General features: G+C 34.3%; 1 protein-coding gene across 1 annotated transcript in view; it reads left to right on the top strand.

Annotated features, from left to right (window-relative positions):
* Window positions 1-2,899: 2,899 nt before the first annotated feature.
* The window catches only part of LOC108004120 (cytochrome P450 9e2-like), a 33,070-nt gene continuing 9,169 nt past the window's right edge, over window positions 2,900-26,800 (top strand). The window contains exon 1 of the mRNA XM_062084408.1: window positions 2,900-2,959. The gene's annotated coding sequence lies outside the window, so the exon portion shown is untranslated. The remainder of the gene's footprint in view (window positions 2,960-26,800) is intronic.

The following is a 26,800-nucleotide window of genomic DNA, read 5'->3' on the forward strand; positions in this document are numbered from 1 at the left end:
TTGACTCTGCCAGTCTACGACCGTCCTTGGTGGTAATTCGAGAGGAAGCTCTGAACGCCGATGAGAGTCGACTGATTGCGAGTCACGAGGGAGAAAGAACCTGTCTCTCTTTCTCTCTCTCTCTCTCTCTTTTTTCTCTCCTCCCTCGCAGTTTAACGAGGTTACCGACGAAATCGGCAAAACAAGTCGGATATAGTCCTCCTGCTGCAGGAGGAATCATTATCCGCCTCGTGGTCTTCGATTTCAACCGAGAGAAAGAGAGAGAGTCTCTGCGTGTAATAATTGGAAGAAGAATGTCTCCGATTCGAAGGGAATGAGGAGAAGCGTGTAATGTATTCCGTATAAATATTAATGAACGGAGGAAAAGTGGAATTATCGAAGGAAAGAGTGTAATGGACGAGGAGAATTCGGTGGTGGAAAGAAGAAAGAATTGTGTGTCTGATAAAAGAAAATTATTTCTCTCTCGGTGGAGATCTTTCGTGTAAGATATTTTGTTTAGATTCAGATTTAGGTGTTTTGGAATTTTTTTTTTTTTTGAAACATTGAAATAACCGAGATTCCTTTTTTTTCAGCGATGAAATAAATTAAATCATGGCGTCAAAAATTTTTTATCTTTCCTTTGTTGTATTAATTAGGAATCAATGGTATGGATATTGATATTTGTTAATTCGATAGGTTTGCGGGAATAATAGAATCTTAATTTTTTTTTTTTATTTTAAATTATTGGATTTCGTGAATCACGTGAGTGATTTCAAACTTTTAATAGATAATATAAATCTTCCTAAAGAATCTTCTTTCTTGGAAACGTAACTTGGATACGTCAAAGTCTGTTTAAATATAAAATTAAAATTAAAAATTTTAAAGTTTGACATAATATAGCGGTATCCTCGAGTTTATCGCCATTGTGAATCACAAAAATTTACGCAAAGCATAAAGCGAAACATTTTACAGAAAAAATTTTGATATTATTTTTACATCTAACTTGATCGTACAGGAATTCTATATTTCTCGGTTTATCAACGTTGTCGAAGAAGACATATTATCGAAAGAAAAATACGGACACCTTTGCCGATGGAACGATTAAAAACTCGGGAGAAAAATATTTTGAGACGGATATATTAAATCAGCCGCCACCGTTAGAAATTGCACCGGATGTAGCCATTGTTCTCGGTCCTCGCATATCTGAGAATTACGCTAATTAAAATCGTTAATAGTAGAAAACTTGTGGATTTAATTAACCAAAGTATCTTTTCGAACCAGCTGCAATGTCGCTTTATATAATTAACTGTGATTTAACGATCGGCTGTTTTTCCAAAAAGTAGAAGAATCTGAAAATTAATTCGTTGATCGATCAATCGTGAAACCTTCCTTTCATTCTTTACTTTGTCGAATAATAATTTTTAATAGATAAAAACAAATGGGATACGATACTCTGATTGAAAACGAAACGATTAAAATATTCTCATTATTTCTCATAGAGCGCGAAGAAGAAACGCTTTAACAAAATTCGGAATAAATTATTTCCTCCCGTTAAAGTAAAAAATCTAGAAATTAAATCAGATCACCGCTGAAAAAGAATTAATCGGAAAATTCGTCTCAACCCCCCTCGAGCGCAAATCCCGCCGTTGAAATGTACAATTTCTCGTATTCGTATAGAAAAACAAAAAAAAAAAAATTCCCAATCGAACAAGTTCAATCGATGCATCCGCATATCTAAATATAATTTCAAACTCCGTTTCAACGTGTCACTTTGTAATACTTTAATGAATTCGTCTTTGCACGGACAGAGAGAGAGAGAGAGATAGGGAAAGAGAGAGATAAAAAGAAGCGGAAGCGAGGAAGAAATAAATGAACATCGAAGTAAGGGAATGGCGAATCGTAAGGATCTGCGGAAAGAATACCGCGCTTTAAATGATTCTCCAGGGTGAAGGAGGGAGGGAGGAGGGCAAGTGGAAACTTTGCAATCACGTTCTGCAATAGTTTCTCATTAGTTGAAGAGTGTACGGGGGATACGCTAGCTGCGCCTGGCATCTAAACTGCAGTTCCGCTCTTTCCTGGACTCGCGATAGTTTGATATCGAGGAGAGGTGAATCGAAGAGGATGGAGACGTTGAACACGATATTCCACCCGGAATAGCTCGAGATTGCCATTTCCTTAGCCCATCCCTTCCCAACAATTCGCTCCCTACCCGTGTCGAGGATCGAACACGCGTTTCCGTTTAAATAAAACATGCATCAGAGCCCTTGTCAAACTTTGTTTTCATTGAGAATTTTTACATTCGGGTTTCCTTTCTTTATCATATTTCACGTATTCAATCGAATTCGCGAATAACTTAAATCTTAATTCTCCCTTGCAGAATCGTGGAGGAATGGAAGAAGCGAAGCGGTGTGATGGGAAAAAGAAAAAAGAAAAATAACTCTGAACTCTATATATACGTATATCTTTCCCCGTGTCTCGTTAATTAAGCCGTGCAGAGGTTACAATGACATATCGGAGATATCCAGCGTTTGAACTTTGATGAGAACGATGTCCGTATAGGGGCGGTTAATGCGGTGACACGCACTGGGACACCCCAGAAGGGAGTGGCCCCGGCCCCGGCCATTCTGGTCATTGCTCAGTCGATAATTACTTACCCCCGGCTTAATGTGGGAAGCTCATCAAACTGGCTGTGAAATATCGTTTTCACGCGCACATATATGCGCCTGAATCAACGACGGGGTAGCTAGGATCGAGACACGTATTACGGATACCGAAATTTATCATGTTTGCCCGCAAAGGGTATCAGCCGCTTGATGAACCTTCCCCCATGAAGTTTCGATCGTACGAAGGATCAGAAATTCTGCCAAGATTTACACCTACGGATTCGATATTTATCCAACTCCGTTCGATTTCTGTTTCAGGACACGGATTCCGAACAGGAGGGTCTCTTCGATCCTTTCAACTTCCCTTCGATGAATCGGTACGTACAATTTTTATAATCAATACGTATTTTTAGTTTGTTTTATTATTTGTTTTAAATTCAAATTTGATAAATTTGAGATAATGATACGGATACGGATTAATCGGAGTATCGATGTCGATTGGAAGAAGAATGGAAAGGATGATTTCTTTTCCATTCCGGACTTTAGGTTAAAAAAAAGAAAGAAAGGGATATAAAAAAATTAGCCTTGGAAATAATTAAGGATCCGCGAAATTAAAAAGTCTATTCTTAACAACATGATTGCACCGATTCTCTTCTCCCTTCTGTCTACGGAACGGAGTCTTCCTCCCCCTATCTCCCCCTCCCTGATACCTTTTTTCCGCGGACATTAAAACTCGATGAAAGAGATTCTCTGCCCACGAACCACTTGCGCGGCAGCTTATGCCCTTAATTAATAACCCAATTGCATCCGGAACGATACGTATAGCCACGCTTTCTCGAGCTTCCACTACTCTTTCCCTTTCTTTCCTTTTCGTTTTTCTCAACGCTGGTTGAAAGAACGTACCTACATATTTTCTTTCCTCTTTGCTTTTCTTTTTTTTTAAATTGGCAACTCTGTCGAATATTGATAAATGTAACGAGAATTGAAACATTGTGTAATATATTTTTATGCTGTTGTACGTGGATTACTAAAATATTATATTTCTTAACGAAACGTAAGTTTAATTTAAAAAAGATACGATATGACACGCGACATATATCGTAGAGTGCGCAGAAGTTTTAAATTAAAAGATCAGTTAAAGAAGAGCGAGGTATAACTTAACGAAAAGCGGAGGAAAACATATAAATTCTCCGCTCGAGATAATACAGGCCCTCTTCCTGAATTTCGACGATTCGTTGAGTCGATCAGTCGCGATTTTTATTCGGGGATCTATCCATCTCGGAAAGATGAAGTGGCCTGCATGTGCGTTGAAAGTCGCGCAAAGTTTTATTGGTCGAGAGGTATCGCGCGTGATGGGAATAAAAATCGGTGCACGTCTCTCTCGTCCACGTTCCCGTAATACGTAATGAAATACAATATCCTGTGTTACGAACGATCTAATCGTTCCAACCGATTTTTCGAATAATTTGGAAATATTTTTTTTTTCCGTTTCGTCGCTCGAAAGAAATATAAGAAAGAATGAAAAAAAAAACTTGGACGATTTATTCAACGATGATAAAATAACAATATTTTTATTCTTATTCTACGATACACGATCGTTAGAAAAACGAAGATAAATTCTTTCGAAAGCTGGGTTGGAGAACTTTTTCGCGAGGGAGGGAGAGAGGATTAACAAGCGATTAAAAATCGAAGGAACAATGGCCGGAAAATTGCGAAAACAAACGAAGTAAACAATTTCGAGATATCGAGGTGTATTTTTCTCTTCTCCATCTATCCAGGATCAATTAAAAAGGAAAGGCATTCGAATTATTAACAAATTGTTGTAAGAGCGTATCGATATAAACTACTACGGACTATCGGATAATCTGCAGGGATTAAAATCGAAAGCAAAAAAAAAAAAAAGGAAAAAATGAAAAAAAAAATAGAATAAATAAAAATGAAAAAAAGAACCGAAAAAAAAATTGATTGGACAGATTGAACCTGTCTATACAACTATTAATACGAGGAACAGCAAGTTTATCGGATTCCATAAAAACGCTGCGAGCGTAACAATAATTTCGCGAATAAATATAAACATCAAACAGAAAAATATCGCATAGAACGTCTACTCAAAAAATGAAGATTTGATCCGTGTTTCGAAGAAAAAAAAGGATAAATATATATATATATATATATATGCGAATTCCATCGCAAAGAAAAATCAGATATACGAAATCAGATTCGTTTCGATCTGAAATATTAATCGAGATCTCTAATCGTGATTGTTGCAACTTTCCTCCATCAGTTTGAATTCACACATATCAATTCAATCGTAAAATACAGTCGTGTATCTTTGACTCGAGTCCAATCGTGTCATATTAATACGATAATTTTGCTTGTCGCGCTTGAATATAAGATAAAAATCAAGCCTCCGAGTTTCAAACCAAAACTTCCAATTGAAAAAGAAAAAGGAGGATAAAAATTGATTGAAATTTTTCCCTCGAGAAGTAGAAATATTTGGCAACAAAAATTCTCTACGAAATCGGATTTTTCAAAATCGGACCTTTAAATTTCCTTTTCTCAATTAACGAATATATTTTTTGCTACATTTCTGCATTACCGACTAAGCAATAAATATCGATGCAAAGCACGCTCTTTCACCCGAAGAGGGTTGGGGAGGGGGAGAGGGGCGAAACGCGAATTGTTATCGAATTTTCCTCCGTTCTACCCAAAGTACTTATACAACGGGAGGTAGTGGTTGGAAAAGCGGGGCAATTTCGAAGTGCACGAAGAAAACGATAGCTTTTACGCGAGTGTCGAACGCCACTTTGTTGGCCGCATAACGTATCGGGGTGGGGTGAACGCAGCGGTAAATGGGCCTCTCGACGAGCAAACAAGCAGAGTTTCGTAAGAGGTCGTTAATTGTGTTTGTTCGTCGAAATCGTTGTGCGTGGCCGCCTGTTATTCCACTATTTTTAGTCGGCTGATAGTTTTTAAAGCAATATCGAAGATCGTTGAAACAATACCAATTATTATTTATCATTGGATGGATAATTTCGACGGAGAATTCGGCCGTTGGAAATTTCGTGGGCTCGAATATCGGGTGGGTGAATCGATTATTAACATGCTCGGATAAACATCTCGTATCTCGTGTCCACTTCTCGTAGCCTTGATATCTCATGCGTGACGCGACAAAAATAATTAGGCAGAGGTAATTACGAGTTTATCATACGCGTTTATTTATTAAAATTGGCGGGCAAAATTGTACAATATTTTACATAAATAAACGCGACACGAGGAGGAAAATATCCAAGGTAAATTTCAAAGGTATTATGATATTGATAACAAACATTTCTTCGTTTCGATTTCGATAAAAATTCAAATCTGCGCGTAAACATCCGCGCTCTAGAAATAATAACAATAATAACAAAAAGAAAAAGGAGGAGGAGAGCGTCGAATAAACGCGTCCACCGTTTCAGCAATTTTTTCCCTCCCTCGTTGCAAAGGGCGTGAAGAAGACGAAAGAAGAGAGAGAGAGACTTGGAAATCGTAGCAGCTCGATAGTTCAGGGCTCGAACGGTCATACTTGTTCTTATTATAAGGATACAACGGGTATTGCGTAAGCAGCTTGATCTGTCGACCCCTTGAAATCGAAGAAGATTGTAACTGTAGGGGTAGCCGTTGCCTCCGGGGCGTGTTTCGCTCACGACTCGCTTTATTACATCGGCTTCCTCTTGTTCCACGATTCGCTCGACACCTCGTCTTCGCACCCCCTCTTCTATCTTTTATTTCTCTTCCATTTGTTTCTTCTTCTTCTTCTTTTTTCGAAATCTTGCGAATCTTCGAATCTTCGATAGGCACCTTTGTGCAATCGCGTGCTTTGCCTCCACCTCCTGATTTCTCGGTGTCGTTACTCGAGAAGGAATGAGTTTCTTGTTATTCTTGGTCGTTCCTTCGATGTTCGAACGACTCTCTTGCACGAAGGAAACGAATTTTTGTATCTGGATTCTAATCGTTTGGAGTTGTGCATAAATTCATCGATATCATTTAGATGAAATAATTGGTTGATTAACAGGTTGGTTCGAAGTTGATATTCAAATTCGCACGCTATTTTGAAGGAATCTGGATTTCGATTAAAGCTTGAAACAGGTTTCGAAGTTACTTATTTAATAAGTTTTTTTTTTTCTTTCTAGATTCGAGAATATAAAATTTCCCGTTTATTTCAATATTTCTTTCTTTATTTCCTTCGTAAAAACGAAACGGAATTATTATTACTGAAACAATATTCGTCACGATTTCACTCGATTTCCCGTGCCAAGTTATCGGCAACAAACAAAAGAGGTCGTGTTATATCTGCATTTTACGTCCGCGCAATTTCCTCCCCGGCCATTGTGTGCACGCGAAACAAGAATTGCACGTAGAAGTGTTCCTTCCGAATCCTTTTTCCTTATGCATTATATTTCAAATCGATGACTGCAGTCAATGCAATCTCGCCATTCGAATCGAGATGGAAGAGATTCTGAAATTGTATACCGTTGTTCGTTTGTTTCTACCTGCAGTTTCCCATTTTATCCTATTTCTCTTTCTCTTCTTTTCTTCTTTTCTTTTTTTTTTTTTCTTTTTCTCGACTAAGAGAATAATAGCAGCATTACCGTATTCCGTTACAGCGCTTAGTTTGCATCGCGTTTCGCGTCGAGAAAGATAAAACAAACTATCGATTATCTATAACGAATTAACTTTTTTCTATCAAAACTTTGCAAAAGTTGCGACTGATTGCAAGGTAATTTTTAATAAATAATTCATTTGCCCCCCCGACTATTAGGAATTAAAATTTCTCGTGTCACTATTCGTGGCACTTTAGGAATTATTTGAGGGTAAATCTATCTGTTAAAGTTAAATATTAATGGAAAGTATTCTCGTTTCTTGAATTTCAAAATTCCAAACTATCCAATCTGTAAATATTTCCCTTTTCAAAAATTATCGTCATTCCATCGAAAGAGAAGAAACATCGTGTCAACATTCACATCACGATTCTCGGACGCGATTTCAAAATTCCCGCCATTCCTCGTCCACTTTCATTGCTTTCGTACTCTTCAATAATTTTACATTCGTCTATCATCGAAACAGAAAAAATAAAAAAAAAAAAAAAGAACTTGCGGTAGAAAAGGGTTGGTGGAAAAATTTCCGCTACAATTTAATCACGGACATTTAGCATCCCGATTAAAATTGGCCGAAACATTGGGAGGCGGCCATTGCGGACGTCGCTGCCGGCCCTGTTTTTCAGCCGATACCGATGGAAATTAAGCAGACCGTGATATCTGATCATTCTACCGTTTTATATGTATATCTTTCGCTCGGTGGCGTTGATTTTGATTTTTCCCATCGGTTAGCGGTCAGCTGGAAAAGCGACAGGAATTCTGTCCGGGCGGCCGTTCGAAGGGGATGGTTGGTAATTAAGGGTGAAGGGCAAGAGTGGGTGGAACGTTACTGGCAATTAATTTTCACATCGTTTCAATTTACTGTCTCGCTTTTTGTTGTCCTTAACTTTACCCATCCACGCTCTTTCATCTTGCAAGAACATATATTCGTATTTGCTTGCTTGTAATTGAGGATTAAATTTCGTACAAGTACATGTTTTCGTAATATAAAATTAAGAAAACTTTGAACCTCTATAACTTTGAATGATAGATCGTTAGAAGCGTGGAACATTCCTCTTTAAAACACAGTTTGATTTATTCCAATATCACTTCCGGTTCCCTAGATATCGCGCAAAAAAAAAGATGATTTTACCGATTAAAATTAAGTAAAGTTTGAACCGTTATAACTTCGAAAATAGTGACTTCCGGTTAACGAATAAGAGATCGTTAGAAGCATGGAACCTTCCTCTATAAAGTACAGTTTGGTTTATTTCGATATATTTATTCCAATATCGTAAAGAAAAAGATGATTTTAAATCATTTACCTTGAACCGATTAAAATTAAGTAAAGTTTGAACCGTTATAACTTCGAAAATAGTGACTTCCGGTTAACGAATAAGAGATCGTTAGAAGCGTGGAACCTTCCTCTATAAAGTACAGTTTGGTTTATTCCAATACGACTTCCGGTTCTCTAGATATCGTCGTGTAAAGAAAGGGGTAATTCTTTTCGTTTATTACCTTTATCCTTGTTACTTGTTCGGACCTCTCGCTCGCATCTTCTCTCACTGACCTATTCCAAACAAGCGACAGACGCGATTCTTGGAAAAACGTAATGTACAATTCCAGGAAAAAATGTAGGTCAGTGGATCACGAATACTTTGACTCTTTGTATCTCGACAACCGATTAAGTTATCGGGATAAAACAAAAAAGGATTTTCAGGTACTGTTTTCTCTATTTACTGAGTTTGCTCAAGTTTCGATGACAAAATTCTTCGTTTCTTCTCATCATCGATTGTTGTAACATAAAATACATAGAGAAATGTATAATTTAACGCATTTTTTGGGTATACTCATCGAATATTTGATTTAAGTTACGTATGTACGTAAAACGTAGAGAAAGTATTCTTTACACCCGATCAAAAATCGACCCTTCTTACGTCAGGAATCATCCTCTTTCAATCGTGATTTTCGATGCATCCTGTACACAAGCGTGTACGTATACACGCTTGGAAGACGCCTTTCAACCGTATCGGCCACCGCTGGTTTAAGCTTTTGCCCACGTTCAAGTGTTAATACCATGATTAATATGCGCCACCTTGCTTTTCACCAGACCAACGTCTCTCCCTCTTTCAAAACCAGCTTTCTCTCGGGTCTCGTCGCGCGCGCACACAGGGATATCCGTCCCACCGGTATTCATACCCCACTCGCAATAAATTCCATTTCGTGTTTATTAAACGTGCAGCATGCAGCGCACGCTGTTCCGAATTTTTATTAATTGTGCTCGAGTCGATGGTTCATGGATTGAGAAAGGTAATTGGGTTTGTTTCGAATCAAATGGCTCGAATTTGATGTAGTGGAGAGAGTCGGATCACGGGAAAGATATGGTTGGTGTAATTTTATTATCTTTATTTTATTATTTTGAAAAAAGTTTATACAAATATTCATTTTGCAAATTCGTTAGGTGCTTGTAATTTAAGAAATTTTACAAGATCGATCTTGTAAGATTGAAGAAGCAAAATTGATTCATCAGTTGTCGATGTTTTAATTATCAATGATCACGCAAGATTGTAAATTGCGAAAGTAAGATATAATCGATGTTAACAAAAAACGACGTTCGTTCAGTTTAAGAAAGGGGAAAAAATTATACTCGATTAGTCGATTGAAATAATATTCCCTAAGAAATAGAATCACTATCGAATTCCAGTCCCAGCACAGTCACAGTTTAGCTGCAATTTTTTTCGATACGAATATTTCGCGGTGGCTTAACTCTTATACGATGAAACGCGATTATAAAGGCAGAGGGATTTACATAGGAGGATTTTACGGGCAGATTATGGTAGTTTCTAAAATGTGACGACTGTGCATCGATATTTTGTTTAATATTTTTGCCAAGTCGAGCACATTTTCATGCTAGGATAAATATTTTTCCCCCTGCACGTGCTTTGCTACACTTAGGATTACGTGTTTGGTGTCTTGCTGTTTACTCCCCGTGTAATATTTCAATTTTTTTTAATTTTTCCCGCATTAACGTATTTAAAAAAATTACACACGTTCTCACCTAGGAACGAAATGTTTAATATTCAAGAAATAGAGTAATTTTAAAAATTAAATCTTCTCGGTAAATAATTTTCGACGTGTTTTTAATTTTGATCGAAATTTATCAATATTTATCCTGTAAAATAATTTGCTATATCATATAATTTATATTACTTTAATTTTCTACATACATATATCAAAATGTTAAATTATATTTTAAGAAATATAAGATACATTTTCTAGTAAAATATTTAATTTTCGTTTATACGATACGTATACAATTAATAGATAAAAAATTTTTTCCATTTCTTTCTAATAAATGGATCACAGAATCACACATATAATTAAGACAATATATAATTTATAAAACTATTAATTCTTTAGTATACGATAGAAAACGTGTAAATGTTTGCACTGGACAAAATGATCGATCGAGATTCGTCGTTGCGATGTTCTTAATTATTTATCGTAAGATGTACGATGATGAATGCCACTCGTAAAACAATGGGTCAGCTTTGTTACGCTAAATTAACTTTGAAATTGGCCACGAGATCTGAAGTTCACGTATCAATTTCAAATATTAAGGAAGACTGATGAACATTTTTCAGGACCTATTTATAAACATTTTAGAAAACTTCGTGGAACTCGTTTCGATATGTTAAAAGTTATTAACCCATCGTGTGTTAATCAAATTTTCATATACTTCCATTATTTTTCACAAGAAAAGTGCATATCACACAGGATGTACGCAATAATGTAAGTATTATAATAAAATATTATAAAATGTTATAAAAAAAATATTATAATTGTAAAATTAAATTTTTCATGTTGCAGAAAGTAATATAGTTTATATAGATGTATTTTACATAAAAATTTGCACTTCTATATATCTTTTCTAAAATTTTTACCAATTTAAAGGGAAAAAATATATAAAAAAAGATAAGTACGGTACAGGTAAGTACGACAAATTTTAATAACTAACTAGTTTTAAGTAAAATGATGAAAAAATGTTTAATTAGAACGAGAAACCCTTAAAAAGGTAAGTATGGGAAAGGTAAGTATAAAAGGTAAGTAAAAAAGGTAAGTATTTTATTTTTAAAAAATTTTATTCAATAGATTCAAAATTGGTATAATATATTGAAAAATTTCAAAATTTCAAAATTTCGGTTTGTTTACAAACATTGGAGTGTTTATTTACATTTTCCAATGTTTATTTACATTTTTCAATGTTTATTTACATTTTGGGTTTGTTTATTTACATTTTCAATGTTTATTTACAAAAATTTTCGAAAATTTTGAAATTTCTGGGCCCAGAAATTAAAATTTCGGTTTGTTTACAAACATTGGAGTGTTTATTTACATTTTCCAATGTTTATTTACATTTTTCAATGTTTATTTACATTCTGGGTTTGTTTATTTACATTTTCAATGTTTATTTACAAAAATTTTCGAAAATTTTGAAATTTCTGGGCCCAGAAATTAAAATTTCGGTTTGTTTACAAACATTGGAGTGTTTATTTACATTTTCCAATGTTTATTTACATTTTTCAATGTTTATTTACATTCTGGGTTTGTTTATTTACATTTTCAATGTTTATTTACAAAAATTTTCGAAAATTTTGAAATTTCTGGGCCTAGGAATTAAAATTTCGGTTTGTTTACAAACATTGGAGTGTTTATTTACATTTTCCAATGTTTATTTACATTTTTCAATGTTTATTTACATTTTGGGTTTGTTTATTTACATTTTCAATGTTTATTTACAAAAATTTTCGAAAATTTTGAAATTTCTGGGCCCAGAAATTAAAATTTCGGTTTGTTTACAAACATTGGAATGTTTATTTACATTTTCCAATGTTTATTTACATTTTTCAATGTTTATTTACATTTTGGGTTTGTTTATTTACATTTTCAATGTTTATTTACAAAAATTTTCGAAAATTTTGAAATTTCTGGGCCCGGGAGTTAAAATTTCGGTTTGTTTACAAACATTGGAATGTTTATTTACATTTTCCAATGTTTATTTACATTTTTCAATGTTTATTTACATTCTGGGTTTGTTTATTTACATTTTCAATGTTTATTTACAAAAATTTTCGAAAATTTTGAAATTTCTGGGCCCAGAAATTAAAATTTCGGTTTGTTTACAAACATTGGAGTGTTTATTTACATTTTCCAATGTTTATTTACATTTTTCAATGTTTATTTACATTCTGGGTTTGTTTATTTACATTTTCAATGTTTATTTACAAAAATTTTCGAAAATTTTGAAATTTCTGGGCCCGGGAGTTAAAATTTCGGTTTGTTTACAAACATTGGAGTGTTTATTTACATTTTCCAATGTTTATTTACATTTTTCAATGTTTATTTACATTTTGGGTTTGTTTATTTACATTTTCAATGTTTATTTACAAAAATTTTCGAAAATTTTGAAATTTCTGGGCCCGGGAGTTAAAATTTCGGTTTGTTTACAAATATTGGAGTGTTTATTTACATTTTCCAATGTTTATTTACATTTTTCAATGTTTATTTACATTCTGGGTTTGTTTATTTACATTTTCAATGTTTATTTACAAAAATTTTCGAAAATTTTGAAATTTCTGGGCCCAGAAATTAAAATTTCGGTTTGTTTACAAACATTGGAGTGTTTATTTACATTTTCCAATGTTTATTTACATTTTTCAATGTTTATTTACATTCTGGGTTTGTTTATTTACATTTTCAATGTTTATTTACAAAAATTTTCGAAAATTTTGAAATTTCTGGGCCTAGGAATTAAAATTTCGGTTTGTTTACAAACATTGGAGTGTTTATTTACATTTTCCAATGTTTATTTACATTTTTCAATGTTTATTTACATTTTGGGTTTGTTTATTTACATTTTCAATGTTTATTTACAAAATTTTCGAAAATTTTGAAATTTCTGGGCCCAGAAATTAAAATTTCGGTTTGTTTACAAACATTGGAGTGTTTATTTACATTTTCCAATGTTTATTTACATTTTTCAATGTTTATTTACATTCTGGGTTTGTTTATTTACATTTTCAATGTTTATTTACAAAAATTTTCGAAAATTTTGAAATTTCTGGGCCCAGAAATTAAAATTTCGGTTTGTTTACAAACATTGGAGTGTTTATTTACATTTTCCAATGTTTATTTACATTTTTCAATGTTTATTTACATTCTGGGTTTGTTTATTTACATTTTCCAATGTTTATTTACATTTTTCAATGTTTATTTACATTTTGGGTTTGTTTATTTACATTTTCAATGTTTATTTACAAAAATTTTCGAAAATTTTCTAAGTCCCGAAATACTTACCTTATACTTACCTTTTATACTTACCTTTATTACTTTTTCAGGAACTTTTTTACATTTTTTAATCATTTTACTTAATTCTAATTTTAATTAAATTTGATTATACTTACCTTTTTACGTATCTGTTTTTTAAGCTGTGATGTCATCCAGAATCGAACTTGTGTCTCTCCTAATTATACAGGACCGAGAAATCTGAAGGATGGCTGATGGGACTAAGTTGATTAATACGCTGCAATACGGGATGGGATTGCTTTAAAAATGCGTATACATCAAGATATATATATACAATACATAATATGTATAATACAGTGTGTAACATATAAAAGAATAAATATATAAATAAACGTACATACAAAGCCTTTTTTATTTAAATACATTGAAATATGTTTTAAAGGAAAAGAATTGCGAATTAGAAAGAGTGTAGAAACATGTTCGATATATCGAGATACATTATCAAATTAAATTAATCAAACATACTCTCTCTATAAACAATTCTTCCCTTAAAAGATATTTCAAACACCCTCTCGCCACTCATATCGAATTTCCTTCCTACCTCTCTATTTTCAACTATCCTATCCACTATCTATTCTCCAAATCCAATTCCTTTCCCAAATTTCCAACCGTCCCCCGAACGAACCACCTTCGCGATCTCCCTAAAAAAGAAAAAAGAAAAAAAAAAAAAGAAAACGCTCCACAAACGATCCCACCAACGCGTTTCTTTCTTTTTTCCACCGTTGCTCGCCCTTTTAAACACGGTCCACAAAAATCCCCAGCAAACCGAGCACGGTCACGGTTGCTTAATAACAATTATTAACCGAGGTAATCCTTACATCGGGGCGCGACGGTGGCATAAAGAAAGGCGGTGGTGGGGTAGTCGGGTAGTTAGGTGTTACAAGGATTTACGAGAGGTCCTATTTCACGCGCCTAACCAGCACTGGATCCTGGGCTCGTGTGGGTCACCAGCGCGGTGTACACGGCTGTGCACGCAGGGAGGGGTGGCGCAGGGCCTTTCCCCGTGTGGTTAGGGGCACACGTACGCTGGGGGCAATAGTTTTCAGCTACCGGCACTCATTTGTAACTCGAGGCCAAGCCGAGGTTCGGCTTTATTGCTGCCATAAAGATCTCGGATTCCTCTCTCGGTCTTTCTTCCTCCCCGCCCCTGTCCCGATGTAGTTAGCATCGAGCGTACCGTGTCGCGATTTACGCAAATTAGCGGCGAGAAGAGAAACTTGTCCGCGTCCCCTCCCCACTCTCTTTATTTTCCAGTAGATCCGGGAGAGGGAACAAGTATCGCGCGATTGGTTTTGCAATTTGATTTGTATTCGTATCTGTTGACGAGTTGTTGGTTAGTTTGGTTTTTTGTGGGAATTCTTTTTTTTTTTATGTATTTTGAGCAGAACTTTATTTTTTAAAATGTTTTTTCGTTTATATGACTTTCGATTCTTGAGATTTTTGTTCTGCAAGGGAAAGGGTGATTTTTAATCATTTACCAAGGAATAGTAAAATGAACAAAACTTGAATCATGGTAATTACGAAGATAATAACTTTTGGTCAACGAATGAACGATCATTAGAAGCGTGAAAGCTTCCCGTTTAAAATGCATCTTTTGATTTATTTTAATACGACTTTTGGTTGCTGAGATATCGTTCTGTAAAGAATGATTTTTAATTATTTATATCGAACCGGTTAAAATTAAGAAAATTTTGAACCGCTATAATTTTTAAAAGAATAAATTTTTATTTAACTAATAAATGATCGTTAGAAGCACGAAACCTTTCTCTTTAAAACACATTTCGATTTATTTCGATACGACTTTTGATTACCGAAATATCCTCGTGTAAACGAAAGGATGATTTTAATCATTTACCTTGAAGTGATTAAAATTAGCAAAACTTTGAACCACTATAATTTCTAAGATAATAACTTTTTGTTAACTAATGAATGGTCATTAGAAGCTTTGAAATCTCCCCCTTTAAAATGCACTTTGATTTATTCCTGTACGACTTCCGGTTCCCGAGATATTATCGTAAAAAGAAAAGTTACTATTTCTTTTCGTTTAATCGGATCTCTCGCTTGCACTTTACCTCATTGACCTATATTAAACTCGAGATGAACAATGATAAACAATTCTTGGAAAATCTCGTTTCGAAGGAAAAGTATAGATCGTTTTCTCGCGTGTCCAGTCATAATCTCTACATTGTCTCAAGCACTATGATCACATTGAACGATTATATCGTAATCGATGAAGCAAAAAAAAGTTTTAACGGGATATATAAAACATGCTCTGTATAAAAATCCACAATCTGATTATGACAATAAAATAAACATTTCGAAATAAATTTCTTACTTTAATTAAAAGTTCGAATCAAATACAAACATTGGAAAACTCTGATGGAGCTAACTAAGTTAAATAAATATTTAAAAAAAGAAATGTGAAAACGGATATCCGAACCAGTGCCAATGGCAGGATTTTTCGTTCCTCAGGGAACACAGTATTTGATACTTTTTCAGATACCTGATACTTGAAGCAAACATTTAAAAAAACTTAAAATTTTACGAACCAAAAGAGAGAAGGAAATAATAAAATATAACAATCTCTATTACGTACTTATATTTTAGAAATAGAATTTATTCAATAACACGAATAAAATTTCTGAAAAGGTTCGGCCCACTCCTCGTGAAAAATTAAAATTATATTTTGTCATAAATTCATTATTTATTAATAATAAATTGATGATAAAGGCATAATAATGATCTCGATATCTATATACGAATCCGTGTAATAAATATTCGTGAAAGGGCAAGAGGGTAAAAGGGGGGAGTAGAATTTTAATATTTTCGCATGCATATAATTGGAACTGCATTATAATTCGTTTCTGTATTTGGCCGCTAATGAAATTCCCCATTTGGCTTCCCATCAACGGCCCGAAGGGATTTGGGTTTATATACGCGGCATCGCGATGGATGCAAATGCAGTAGTCATCAATTTACGGTATTACGACAAAGTACTCACGCATAGAGCTCATAGTTCACTTTGCTTGATCCGCTTACGAGTGGTGCTATCGACATCTTTGACGGAAGATATCATAGTTGGAATTTTGAAACACGTACACGTAGTTCGCTCGTCCTAATTGCTCGATCTATTAAACTCGTACACGAGGATGATCGAATGAAATGTAACCTGATTTTATTCAATTCTCTAATTGTCTCTCTCGATCCTCGTCTCCCTAAAAAAAATATTGAAACAATTTTAATATCGCTCGTTACCTCCAATTTTAATAATATCCCAAAGTCGTTTAAATTCATTTCATTTTCCAAAATCTTTCTTTTATTCACGGTCAATCCAAAAAGATGTGTATCCAACAATCCGTAACTATGAAAATCTTGAAACCCTTACACCTGTGTCCCACTGTGATCGTGTGTCGATTAATTTTTTTCTCGCCGCCGCGCGAAATCGCAGATATTCCACCTTAGAATTTTCATCCGAGGAGTACACGGGGAAAGCAGCTTATTAACAAAGTTAAATTAAGTAAAGTTTCCAACTCTGATTACCTATGGCCCGCGTCACACGGCCGATTTTAGTTTGCTCAAACAAGCTTGCTTCTCGCCAAACCGATAATCCCAACCATCCTCCCACCTTTCCACATTATTTCCCAAAGTTTTATAGGATCGATTTTTATTCGACGCTTCATCGTCGATAAATAATTTAAATCGACCGACAGATGGTAAAACAGGGCGATATCTCCGCGGTGGTCGTAATTCAAGGGTTGTATCGGGTGGCCGATATAATTGCCGATCGAGCATACGCCGCGTACGTGAAAAATCGTGGAAATCGTCGAAAGCAACGCGACAATTCATTCGCCCCGAATCCGTCGAATCGTGTATATTTAATCGAGCTGAATCGAGGCAAATTTGTATCGAATTAACCGATAAATAATATGCAAGAGAACTTTATAGCCGCTTGATTCGTTGAATGTGTGTACGTATATTCGAGCGAAGTAAAATGGACGATCTTGCGCGATTAAATGAATTTTAATGAGACGTTTATGTCTGCCACATTTGTTAGTTACTATATAAGTTAGTTGCAATGTTACAACCGGTTATTCAACGAATTGGAAAACGATTTTATTTAACCGGTTTTTCAGGAAGTGATAAATTATGATAAAAGTTATGCGTGCGAGATAAACAAAATTGAACAAATGTTTTAATACAATTATTTAAAAGATCTATTTCTTCTATCCATTTTGTGAAAACGGATTTTATTTTTGCCTTTATTAAGACTTAAAATCTATCCTATTCGAATTTTATATTTTTTAAATGTTCTTAAAACAATACTCAATTAATGTTAGTCTTTAAATAATAAATTTTTACGCGTTCCGTTCAATTATCGGTCGTCGCGCTTTTGTAGATATTAGCCGAAGGAAATTTACGTGAATTTTTCGAACTTTGACCCAACCGTTTACCAAGCAAATGAAGACAATTTGCAAACTTATGTCACCACGCCCGACCTTTACCAAGTTCGTGATCTCTCGGTGTGCAACCTGTTGCCTTCGTGGCAAAAAGGTATCTATCTCACCTTTAAGTAGAGCTCGAGAATTTGCTGTGAAATTTAACGCGCCTCCCCTTCACCACCCGCCACCTCATCCCCCAAAACTTCGTTAATGTCAATTTATTTTGTGTTCCAATTACATTTCATCCAAATCTGACGCTCCATCTCTAAATCTGATACACACGTGATCTGTCTTAATCGTCTCGATTAAAATTATTATTATTAATTTAATCCTTGGCAAGTCGAAATTTCGAATATTTTTATCGAGAAAAATTCAAAACATTTTACGTATCATCGTTTGTATTAGAATTAGAATTTTGGAATATCTCGAAGTGATAAAAAAATCAATAATTATCTCGATCAAAAAGATTAACGCACTATTTATTTTATAGATAATAGTATTTCTATCAATCTACTTGTAATTAAATCGTTTGATTTGAAAATTTAATACTAGAAATTAGAATTCAACATAATATACGTTTTATATAATTGATATATAAAACGTTATTATGACATAATAAATACAGATATAAAATAATATAAGAAGAATCTTGAACCTTGTATAAAAATATATTGATAAGTTTGCACTGTGTTAAAAATATACTTTCAATAGATAAATCGAGCGATGTAACGTATAAATCCGATATAATTGACCTAAAAAATAAGGAAAACAAAGATTACGATGTATGTTACTCACAATTCTTGCAAAATAAATGATAATAACGAAGAAATAATTTTCTTATAAGAAATGTTATCTTTTTTTTGCAAAAAATAAAAACGTTACTCATCATTTATAATTTGTTGATTACAAAATAATACAAGCATTTATTTATTATCATATTACGAAAATAATGATAATTATTTTACGAGAAAACAATTATCATTATCTCAGAGATAATGAAAAATTATATTTGGAATTTTTTCGAATAATTTTTATACCTTCGTTTCAATCTTCAAACCTCATAAATTCTTATATACAATCATTCTTCAAACATATCCAACTTTAGAATAAACGAAATAACTGCTCTTTTGAATGGCGATGCAAATACAGTTGAATGTATAATTGAAGACCTCGAAAGATACTTTTGCAATATTCTACAATCTTAATCATCGATCAAATAGTCGAAAATTTAAAAATTTTTTACCGGAAAAGCAAAATAAAAATTTCATACCGCTTCTTCGATTTCAGCATTGGAAAATATTCATGGAGTTAACGTTTTTATCGGAAATTTTTATTGGAATTATCGGTAATAATTGCACATTGATATGCAAAATAATCTAACCTCAAAATTTTTATTAAAAATAATTTCACGCTGTTCCAATTTCATTATTCGGAAATACGTGGACGGAAAATGATCGCGGAATTGGACAATAATTTCAAGGAGAATTATGAGAGGTGGCGCAGGTGACGTGCACGGATAGATGGCGTTTTTGACGATGGGATCATTTTTCAATGCTTTGCAAGGAGGAGGCGAAGTGGTGGACAAAGAGAAACGGCGAATAAGTTGAAGTCTCTGCGAAATGGCGGGACATTTTTTTATCAGGCAATGCTGAGTCCCCGTATAAATATGTAATACCAATCTTCCACCACGATTCTTACCCTTTCCATCCGTATCCTCGTCGTTTGTCACACATCTTGTCAAATTAAGCCTTGAACTTATTATCCTCGTCGCAACGTGACGCGCGTGAACCATTGGTAAACAAGTTGCATCGCGTTATATAAAGCGAGAGAGATCAAATAATATACAATAAGAGAGAAAAATCGAGTACTTTACTCGAAGTCGACTCGAAATTTGTTCTTAAAATCGATTTCATTTATATAAAAAATAATCGTTCTACGAAACGTTATGTGAAATTTTTATTTCGAGGTCACAAGACTGGGATATAATAAAAAGTAATTTTTTAATGAGTTAAATTTACATACTTACATACTTACATATCATTATTTTTTGTTTATTAATGTATCAAATAATTATAGAGAGCAAAAAAAATAGTATATAAGATATAATAGTACATAATATAATAGTGATTATATTTAATAGCATTAGTGGAAGCGGTAAATTGATTGGATAATTATTCGAATGGCGCGGGAAGGATGATAAATGAAATTGAAAGCAATGAATAAATCGACCTTGACAATGAGCTTCTTCTCCTCCTCCTCTTCTTCTTCATCTTTGTATCTTCTTGGTATAGTCAAGTTAAAGTCGGTGGACTTTAACAAAGCATATTTCGACGATGAATTATATTATCAGATCATTGAAACGATGGTATTGAATAAATTTCACCATTTTCTATTCTAAATGGAGAAATTTGAAAAAATTGGAATAATATTACAAATTTGTAATAATAGATAATTTAATAGATACTAATATTACATTAATCATAAGAAAAATCCACGTTTGATGGAACATATTGTACTGACCTAGATCTCCATAATACCAATATATCCTCCATAATTGCAAACATCACAAATCTCTATCTCCGCTCTCTCTATTTCAATTAAGATACATGTTACAATCTTCTTCTGTAAATAGTGGTATTTAACAGATATTAATATCGTATGGTGAAATGAATTTAGTTACATACGATCTAAATATCTCTCTCTCTTTCTCTTTCTCTCTCTCTCTTTCTCTCTCTCTCTCTCTCTTTCTCTTTCTCTCTCTCTCTTTCTCTCTCTCTCTCTCTCTATATATATATATATATAAGTGCAAATATTTCAAATATCACGAATATCTACTATTTTTTGAGCCAATATTACTCGCTTGTTACTTCTCTTGGATAAATAAAAAAAAAATTTTTTTTTCAACAATATCAATACCGTTACTACGTTCAAAGTATATAACACACGAATCTATTTAACCACCGGTTAATCTTTAATATCCTGCAAAGAATTCGAAAAGATTTATCAGAGGACAACACTTTTTTCCCCATAATTTAACACGACTACGACGAAACTACAGCAAAATATCCGAGAATGTTATCGATTATTTTTCAATGGTGAAAGAAGAAAGAAAAAAAATTACCCAAAAGCGATCGCGTAGGCGAAAATCGACTCGACTCCAAAGATCGATCGTCGATTGTTATATTTTTCTTCGACTCGGTTGCACAGGATCGATCCACTGTGATGGCGGTGTCCCGATATACATATTTCTCTCGCGATATTCGGTCCATCCACGTCAACGATAGATCCTATCTCGTCGCATCAAATATTACGGCTCGTGTAAACACCGCAGGGTGGTAATTAAAGCCGGGCCCTTCTCGAATTATAAACACCGGAGCGGGGGATTCGCCCCGTAGGTGAAAAGCCCGGATAGGGCATTTCCAAAATTCGCGTACACAACGTGCGTCAATCCTTTCGCCGTTGGGAAATTACCGTCAAAATTAATGTACGTGATGACTCCGATAACTTTGTATTCTGTCTTGAGAATTTTTTTTTTTTTTTTTTCTTTTTACGGATCGAAGGATTCGAAAAATCGTATCTACGCCCTTTTTCCACGAATGAAATAAAATTTTTTTTTGAATAATTATATATATATGGATATTATAAAAAATAATTGTACAAAGTGAGGATAGGATAAAAATTTCAGAAAAGGAAGTACGTATTGCGAGAAATAATTTTGTTTGAAATTTTTATTCAATTTACGAAACGATTCTTTTGTAATGGATAATATCGAAGGAGATATAGATTCGTCAAAGTAATTTCAAATAAACGATTTCATTTGTTTCTTCGTTTTGTATTATAGTTTAAACTTGCATTACTATTTGAAACGTTTTCAAAATTATTTCACAAGATATATTTTTATTCTTTTATTCTTCTTATATTATTCACGTATAATTTCTCTCTTTTTTTTTAAATCAAATTTAAAAATACGAACGATTTAATTATTTGTTAATACAAATGGTAAAAAAAAAAAAAATCTGTATGAAGAAGAGTAATTTTAAAAAATTAAATTTATCTTCGAAAATATTACTCTCCTCCTATTTTTCACGATGATATTTTTCAACCAAATTTGAAATAAACGAAATCATTTATTATTTGAAATTATTTCAATCGAATCAACATTTCCCATCCACTCTCCTCCCCCTCCCCCTCCTCCAATTAACAATAATACTTCAGATAATTCCTCTCTTCGATATCAAATAAAATTTTCACGAATTCCCGAATGTTAAACGTAAATTTCCTCTTAAAAAAAAGGAAAGAAAAAAATGGATAGATAAATATCCATAACGAGGGGGGAAAAAAAATCCGTATCTTCCTATTTTCATTCAATTTTTCTCAAGAAGAAGCACGTAGACAAAGAAAGAGAGAGACAGAGAGAGATTTACGCGTCGTATTATTTCCAGAAATCTTGTTTACCAGCATAATACGATCAATGGGACGCTAATATCTGTCAAAGTTATTTTCAATTTGCCGAAGAAGAAGAAGAAGAAGAAGAAGAAGAATTACGACCGCGTTTCGTAATCAAAATATTTTCCTCACGTGCGAGTATGGCATGTATGCGCGCATAAGGCGCTCGTTAACAATGCAAATGGATGGAAGTGGAGCGACACGGAAAGGGGAGGGATGAAGCGAGAAGGGGAAGGAGCTGTGGTAAACAAAATGCGGAAAAATTGCTCAATTTTGCCCGCTGAACACTGAATATACCGTTTTACTGGAAACTTGGAAATTACACGAGGAACTTGCAGGCTTTGATATACTTGTTGTTATTTGTTGGACGGGGGAGAGGGGTGTAGAGAGATAAAAATCACGTGTTCGTCGATAAGAAGCTTAAAGAGATTTTACACGATCGTCTATGGAAACGTTTATGAATATTTGTTATTCTCTTTTGGGAAGAGTAGTATGACGATGCTTACGATTTTAGAATTTTTTCTTTTTCTTTTGAAGAAAACACGGAGAGAATTCTCGCGAGGAAGTTTAAATACTTTTGATGCTCGTCGATGCTTTATTTTTTCTTTTATTGTAAGTCGTTGTGTATATATATATATATATAATTTATTCGATCGCGCAAAGGATTGATGAATAGCAAGTTCGAACAATGGGAGATTGATGAACGGCAAGTTTGATTTTGGTGGTTTATCCATCATCTAAGATCGAATGCTCTAACCGTCGAAAAATGAAATAGCCGAGGGTATCGTGGCTTAATATATCCCTTCTGTTACGCACGATTGATCCTCTCCAATACTCCAAAAAAGGATAGATATCAATCCTAGAATCCTGCTCGATCATACCATTTTAGTTAATTGCAATCTTCAAACGAATCCTTGGAAATCCTTTATCCAACTTTTTTCTAAGTAAAATTCTCCAATTCTCTTTCAAATGAGATCCAAAGTCCATCTATTTGCCCCCTCTCCCTTTCATTCTCTCAAAAAAACCAATGATCCGACGTTTTCCAAGACTTACTTACTTTTTCAACACTTTTTCCCCCCCAATAGGTCCCAAAATCTACTGGAAATTTTCCATCATTTTCAATTTCCCTAATTTCCACGTTATGTACGTTGCGCCTCGAGCCTCGAGCTTGATCTCCAGTTATAAAGGGTTCACACGTCTCCCCCTAACTCACACGCACACACACACACGCGCGCGCGCACGGGGTGTAACGTTTCACCCCGGAGAACTGACAGGGGTCCGTGATCGATCGGGTCATCAAACATCTTGCCATATTGTTGACTAAATCCGTTTCTGCGGTGGTGGCGGGCCTGGACAAAGTGGAGGAGGCCGAAAGGGAGAGAGAGAGAGAGAAAAGTGGTTAGGGTGTCTATTTTTATTACGTGGTTTAACCTGACGGCGATTGCGCGAACCGGAGACTGATGGCGTTTTTATACACGGCTGCGAGGAGATAAGGGAAACGACGAAAAGGTCGTGTATCCGTTGGAAATTAATATGGATACTTTTCTCTCTCCCCCTTTTTCGCAAGGATTTTTTAAAGGACAGATAATTTTAGACGTCTGGTCGAAAAGTTTTCGGATTTTCAATTCGTTCCAAATTTACCGTTGAACGTTATTTTTGCGAAAGAATATACAAGGAATTGTCGTCGAGATCTTTTTTGAATTCCAATTCGAAACGATACAATTGGAGTTCTTAAATTCCCGTTAAATTCTCGAAATGTTATCTCGAAACAAATTATAGAAATTTCAGAAAACTTTATTTACTGTAATAAATTTCGCAGGGGGAAAAAATGTATTCTGACATTGCGGAATACATTTATTAACTTTTTAAAAATTACCGTGCCTCTTTTATTAACTACTTCCCCTCCCCTTCGCGAAAATGGAACACAAGAGAGAGAAAAAAAAAGAACGAAATTACGTACAATCATCCAAAAATTCCTTCGAAAAGAAGACCGCTACATTTCTAATTCATCGCGTGCATACAAAACGTTATGTATTGGATTTTTTTTCCTTTTTTTCTTTTTTTCTCCCCTCGCCAATTATTTCTCATCGAGGTACAAAAATTGCATTGACCGAGGCACGAATTTAATTAATGAAGAACGCGATGAACGGAACCATGCAACGTGAATTAGTTGCTTTGATCGAGGTAGCGTTGTTTAATTTCGTGGACAAAGTTTATCAAACTATTCTATTTTCTCCCTACCGATTCAGAAAAAGGAGGGGAGGTGGGGGGAAGGGAAGGGGAGAGGGGAAGAAAAAAATACCGTGTATCGTAATTTCCAAACTGCATCACTTTTTACAATGCCGTTGTTGCTGCTGCTCGCTTTTGAACACCGCCTCAATCCCTTGCGGAGTTTATACCGCGAGAACGTATTGAATATATTGGGAAAAGAGGGAATTTTTGGGGGGGAAAAAAAAGAAGAAAAAAAAAAAAAAAGAAAGGATGGGGGGAAAAAGGCGAAAAAACGGTGGAGGAAAAAATCGTGGAACGCGACATTTGCGGGTGGCGGTACATTGTGCAGGAAGGTAAAAACGAAATTGCCGAAAAACTGTCAGAGAGTACTCTTTGTTCCACGTTAATAAATTCAACTCGTTGCGACCGATAAAAAATCGACACGCTGACGTATTGTCTTCGAACGATTTTACATCGTGTCGATACACCTGCCCTCGTTCTAATATATATCATATTTATATTGGAATTTTATTAAATTGTCCGTTAGATTAGAAAATTTGAAAATCATTTTTTGTTACCCGGAATTTTTTTGCTTTCGATCAAAAAAATTCAGAGAAATTGGAAATCATATATGTATGCGTATAGGTTTTGTAGTATTTAAAATTTTGAAATAGAAAAGTTATGCTATTTAATTTTTTTTACCTCGAAATGAAATTTATGGAGTGGATCGAAATGGAAATTAATTTAAAGTGATAATTTTACAAGATTTTCAAACACGTTGCTATTAAAAAAAATTCGGAACCATATTATCTACTTCCAATAATTTGAAATAAAAAGTTAGATTAGAATTTCATTACCTCGAGAAACTTCGTAAAAATGGAATCCATGGAGTGGAAATGGAAACTCCTGAAATAAAAGTAATTGAAATTAATTTAAAAGATACGAAACAATACATTATTATCTAAAAATTATATACTCACCTATTTCCATAGAATCTAATAATAATTTTAGAAAAAAATTAGGTTAGAATCTTATTATCTTGAAAAACTTTTTAAACATCGATGGAAGTAATTGAAAATAATTTAAAAAGGATCCAATATTTATAATTTTCGATCTAATATCGGTACCTGTAACCTGTTAATTTTCAATCATTAACAAAATTAATGAAAAATTCAATATTAGAGAAAAAAAGATAGTTTATAGAAAAATTAATTCACACAGCAACAATAAAAGCAAAATATCTCGCTTCGTCGCTTTCAATTTAATCTAACCTAAAACCTAACCGATCTTTCTTTTCGTTAAAAGCCGAGGAAATATTCTGAAATTAAAAAAAAAGAAAGACAAATGTATAAAGAAACTAATTCATACATAAAACACGCATAAGCAAGGACAAAAGGAGATATCCCGCTTCGTCGCTTCTGATTTAACCTAACCTAAAACTCGAGCGGCCTTTCTTTTCATTAAAAGCCGAGCAAACTTTCGAATGAAAATTCGTTTCGAGGGTGTCTCGGATTGAATTGCTCGCGCCACCTACACCTTCGTCCATTAACTTCTCCCTTTTCCACTTCTCCCCCTCCCCCGCCGCTTGACTCGGCGCAATCCGAAACTTTTCCCGCGCAAAATGCGAGCCGCATTATTTATCAAACGCGGCCAGGAATCGGGGATCCAGGATTTTAACATTTGCCTTGTATCTCTCGTGCAGTTCACCACCTTACCATGGTAAACAGTTTTCACAGTCCTCCTCGCGGGGACCAAGAAGAGTCCTGAGCCTGTTTAATATTTCAGACGACCCTCGAGCCAACTTCATGCATACTTATGTCACGCGACGCGTATCTTCAACCTGGATAACCCCTGGCCCCCGATCTTCAAGCCCAGATTGAGATGGATCGCCGAATTTTCCCTTGTTTTCCTTTCATTTTCCAAAGATTGTTCCCGCGGTGGCAGGATATTGCTACGCGATCCGTGATCCCCGATTTTATCGTTTAGAATCGATATTTGAAGAAATTGAAATATTCTTCAGATTCGATATTCCCGGATTCCTCGAAACGAAACACCATAAATTTAATTCTTTTTTCACGTGGAATATATATGTATTAACAATTTGATGAATTTGCAACAGGGCGTGTAATAGAACTGTAAT

The sequence above is a fragment of the Apis cerana genome, linkage group LG14 (genome assembly GCF_029169275.1).
Source record: "Apis cerana isolate GH-2021 linkage group LG14, AcerK_1.0, whole genome shotgun sequence".
In the NCBI taxonomy this organism is placed as follows: Eukaryota; Metazoa; Arthropoda; class Insecta; order Hymenoptera; family Apidae; genus Apis; species Apis cerana.